General features: G+C 43.3%; 1 non-coding gene across 1 annotated transcript; it reads left to right on the top strand.

The window, feature by feature from the left end:
* The first annotated feature begins 4,711 nt into the window (after positions 1–4,711).
* Positions 4,712–4,784, top strand: TRNAV-AAC (transfer RNA valine (anticodon AAC)). The gene has a single exon. It is a non-coding gene; the product is annotated as a tRNA-Val (tRNA).
* The last annotated feature ends 351 nt before the right edge of the window (positions 4,785–5,135 follow it).

The raw sequence follows: 5,135 nt of genomic DNA, 5'->3' as shown, positions 1-5,135 counted from the left end.
ATGCCCACTTTCACCATGTCATTCAGCACAGTATTGGCCAGGAAAAAGTAAAATTATCTATGTTCACAGATAACATGACTTTTTTTTGAGGGATGGGATCTCTCTTTGTCACCCAGGCTGGAGTGCAGTGGAGTAATTATGCCTCACTGCAGCCTCGACTTCCCTGGCTCAAGCGATTACCCTGCCTCATCATCCGGAGTAGCTGGGACCACAGGCGCGTGCCACCACGCTCGGCTAATAAAAAAATAAAATTAAAAAAAATTTTAGAGACTGGGGTCTCGCTATGTTGCCCAGGCTGGTCTCGAACTCCTGGGCTCAAGCGATCTTCCTGCCTCGGCCTCCCAAAGTGCTGGGATTACAGGTGTGAGCCACTAAGCCCGGCCGTGACATGATTTTTATATATAGAAAACCCTGAAAATTACACATACACACACACACACACACACACCCAAACTGTTACAGCAAATAAAGAAATTTAGCAAAACAAGGATAAACAATCCACATGAGTTTCAGCAGAGAGCGCGGTGGGGAGCGGAGCGCCGCCAGCTGCTCTGGGGCCCTGCAGACCCTCTGGTCTTGGACCTAAGGAAGAGGCGGAGGCCCAGTCCCGCGGCGGCTTCTGCTCTGCAGGCTCCCAGAGTCCTTGCTGTGTCTCCCACCGGCCAGGCCTAGGCCCGAGGCAGCGGCGAACCTCTCTTCCCTTCCCACCTGGGTGACCTGGTGGCCGTCTGGTCTCCCAGACAACCCTGCCCCGCCTAGACTAAGCCCCGGCTAACCGCCAGGACGCAGCGCCTTTGTTTGGCGGCGGGTGGCGGGGGCGGGAAGAACCGCGCAGAGGCTGCCGGGGTGTGCAGGGACCGGGAAGGCGGCGCCGGGGATGCAGATTCGTCCGCCTCTTTCCGCCACTGCGCCACGCGAATTGGGTCCAGAAGATGCAGTTAAGTTTCTTCCCAGAAACTGTCAAGGTCAAGGTGGTGGTGTGTTTCTTGCCCTTGCACTTTTAGTGTACTAAAATCAACGGCCAAACTCTACTATTTATAGCAATCGAAGTATTCACCCATGCGCTCAATTTCTTTGCAAATGCCAAGCAGGAAAACCTCAGGTAGATGGCGGGAGCAGATAATTTGATTTTTGTTTTCCTTAATTTCACTATAGTGTCCTCCACACATATAAGGGTGAAGTTTTCTTTTTTAAGATGAAACAAATTTGTCATTAATGAAAGCATTGTCAAAATCTTACTTCTCAAAGATCCTGAGCTTCAGAATCACCTAGAAGCTTCTAAAAATTAAGACTTCCACAAGCCTTAACCGTACCAGAGACCCTCTGCACTAGAAGAGGGTATGGCAGGGAATCTTAGGGATAGTCCACCTGGAGAATCACTAGCATAAGTTCTGGGCTTCACATTCCCTCAGAAGAGTCCCATGAACCTGTGGTCAGCAGCTTAGGGCTGGTCTTCTTTACTGATCTGAGGGACAATAGGAAGCTTAGGACTCCCTGCATGGCATCTCTCCCGCCCAGTGGAGCAGAGCTCAACAAATTTCCTCATTAACTACAAAGTCAAATGGAAGCATATGCTTCGAAAATGCCACAAAAAAGCTGTTGCTAGATGAAAATGTCTAAATTTGCTTTAAATTATCATGGGGGTTGGCAGAGGGAGGAGAGCCTAACTGTTGAAGTAGGATCATGGAAATAAGGAGGTCCATAATATTCTCTATAATCATTTTTTTTTTTTTTTTTTTTTTTTTGGTGCCATAAACAGAGGTTTATAAAACTACCTAGTATAGCATGGTGGTCAAAAACACCAGTTCTGGAGACAAACACACCTGGTAGTGTCCCTTCCTAGCTAGCATAACCTCAATACATTGTTCTAAGCCTTAACTTGCTCAAATGTAAACCGGAAATGACAAGGATAGATCTTGACTAAAGAGGCTTGACAAGACTAAAAGTAATTCTAAAAATAAAAGCAGTAACTACTTTTGTAAGTTAAGCACTGTCTGAAACATTTCAGGGAGTTTTTCTTAATTGAGTTTATAATTCTATGAAGTAGACACTGTTTCCGTATCCATTTTACCAACTCGGATAGAGTCATGAAGAAGCCAAAGAGCTTGCCTAAAATCCTACATATGATGAGAAAGTGGCAGAGGAAGGAATTGTACCCCGATATTTTGGCTCCAAAGATCCCTGCCAGATCTGCCCTGCCAGTTCATAAGGACTGGGGAGATGCCTCCTCTCTATACTCCCATCCAAATTCTCCACAATCTGTACGTCTGTTGCTCCAGTTTTTCCTTATGGCGTATTGACTGCTTGTGTGCCTCTTTCTTCTCCTTGAGAGTTAGGATTGTGTAATCTTGTCCTGCATGTCTCTGGCACTCCTAGTGACAACATAGGGTCACAATTGTCTGGCACATTGTTTGTAGCTTAATAATTTATTTTTCTTTTTTTAAAAAAAATTGAAATGGGGGTCTGGCGATGTTGCCCAGGCTGTCTCAAACTTATGGCTCAAGTGATCATCCCGCCTAAGACTCCCAAAGTGCTGGGATTACAGGCGTGAACCACTGCGCCCAGCCAATAATTTATTTTAATTAATAAGAAATAAATGTGTTTACAACAATTTTTTTTTAAATTAGAGATGGAGTCTCCCTATATTGCCCAGGCTGGAGGGCAGTGGCTTTTCACAGACACAATCATTGCACATGCAGCCTCAAACTCCTGGGCTCAAGGATCTTCCTGATTTACTTAGCCTTCAGAGTAGCTAGAACTACAGGTACATCACTATGTCCAGTTTAACAATATTTTTTATCTTTTTCTTTCTTTTTTCCTTTAACAATATTTTTAAAGATCATTGTTGCTGCTAATCTGGTCTTGATTTGTTAATTGGGAAATATAGTCTAATTTGTTAATTGGGAATTACAGTCTGTCTTTCAGTTGTTACCCACAGCATTCCAAATATTCATGATCCAGCTGCTACCAGCTCACATGATCTCAAGGTGAGAAGGGGCTTTCTGTTCCTGGCACCCATGGAAGAAAGAATACTAAGTAGAGGAAAAAGTAAGCACAGACTTTCTCCAGACTGGTCTGGCAGCCCAACCACCATCTCTAAGCACAGAGAGTTTGTGGTGTTTATATGCAATCTGGGGGAAGGCAGCTTGCTTCTAAGTGTGCAGTGAAAGTAGATTGAGGAAGACAGTGAAAAGGGAGAGAAGAACAAAGAAAAGAAAAAAATACACTAGCATTTTATCCTCCTTTTCTAAATCAAATAACATTGAACTGTCACATTCCAGAGAAATAATTATTTGTGACATAGGGTACAATCTTGTAACCTTGTGCCTGTTCCCCAATATATCTCATCCTGAAGCTTCCCTGCTCTGCAGCAAATGCTAATAGTCCCAAGAGCTCAGTCTTACAGGTCCTGGTTCCTAAAAGGCTCATTTTCTGGCACTAGAAAGGTGAAGATCAGAACAAGTTGCATAGATAAGATTAGGACACTATGGTAGAATTTTTTTAAAAAATCAAATCATCTGCTCCCTACTCCTCTATCTAATTGAGGTTTTCTTGCCTGGCGTTTGCAAAGAAATTGAGCTCATGGGTGAATACTTTGATTGCTAAAATGATAAAGTTTGGCTGTTGATTTCAGTTCACTAAAAGTACAAGGGCAAGAAATATACCACCACTGTGACAGTTTCTGGAAAGAAAGGGCAGCTTTGAGATTACAGAACCTGGGGCATCTGGAAAACCTCTATTTTTTTCCTGTGGAAGAGACATGGGACCAAAGGCAAGTTTTACTGGTATTGTGGTTATCACATTTGCCCAATACAGTAAAGACCCTTGGTTTGAAACTCAGTAAGATTTTTTTTTTTTTTTTAATTTGAACAGAGCTCTTTTGTTTTCTCTACTGTCCTGGACTTGAAATCGGCTTATCCAAACCCTAGAGAGGCTGACACCCGCATGCTTTCCCCTGCCACCGTTCAGGGCGTTGCCAGCTCCTCCCTCCTGCATGGTTGGCTGGGTTCCACCAGCCCCGCTAGTGTTAACAGGAGGAAGGGTGTCCCTGGTCTGCATCTCCCTGATGGATCTGGTTCTCATCCCAATGCAGACAGCGGAAAGGGAGGGTTTTCCGCAAGGAGGTCGGCAAGTATTTCTAGAAGGAAAAGAGCTTCTTTTCTAATTAGATCACCAAATACTACACTATACTAGGTTAAGCCATTAGCCAGTCATTTATTATTTTTGTTATGGGAAGCATAATGCTCTATTTTTATAGAATTCCTTCCAATTGAGTTATCATTGAAGCTACTAGTTGGTTACAACTAAACATTAAAACAGGTACAAATTTGAAAACTAATCAGTATTTTTTAAAGTATAAAACAATGGGAAGAACATCTAAATACTAAAAATAGGTTTAAAAATTAGTTCATAGATTCATAGATGCATAAATCTTAACAAATTACCTTTCCAAAATTAATTCTATGCCTCTTCTTTATATAAGTAACTACTAGGAAATATATTTTGTTATACAAAAAAGTACAGACCAATTATTTATCAAGTGTTCCCCAACTTAAATTAGGTCATCGAGTTTTTATATTATAAATAGCAACTGTGAAAGTGTGCAATTCACCATAATCAACAACAAAAAAAATTAGCTGGGAGTGTGGAGGGAGAGGGAGAATTCAGGACTAGTCTTTTAAGTGAGTAAGAAGGCACCCGTTCACAACAAGTTTCCGTAGTGTAGTGGTTATCACGTTCGCCTAACACGCGAAAGGTCCCCGGTTCGAAACCGGGCGGAAACAAGAATTTGTATTTTCTTTCACCGCTAATTCTACTTTTGAGTATTTTCATTTAAACCAATAGAATCTTTGCTTTTGCCGAGCACGTGAACCCTCAACTTCTGTGCTCCTTCTGTCACCCAGCAACGTGGCGCTGAATCCCGCCTCACACCATTCCCTACCCCACGCCGAACCCTCACTCTCATCCTCCTTTTCTGATCTCCATCTGAGTGCCCCGGTGGTGGCAACCCCAATAGGCACCGGAGCCCCAGAACCCCACTCGCCTGCACCTCGCAGGTGAGACTGGCTTTCTTGGAATCCAGAGAGCAGCACTTGCGGGTTTTTCGCAGAGGAAGTTTCCTCGGGGATTTCTAA

This window comes from Chlorocebus sabaeus, chromosome 17 (genome assembly GCF_047675955.1).
Source record: "Chlorocebus sabaeus isolate Y175 chromosome 17, mChlSab1.0.hap1, whole genome shotgun sequence".
NCBI lineage: Eukaryota > Metazoa > Chordata > Mammalia > Primates > Cercopithecidae > Chlorocebus > Chlorocebus sabaeus.
The sequence above is the reverse complement of the archived record's forward strand: the minus strand, read 5'-3'. Positions and strand labels throughout refer to the sequence as shown.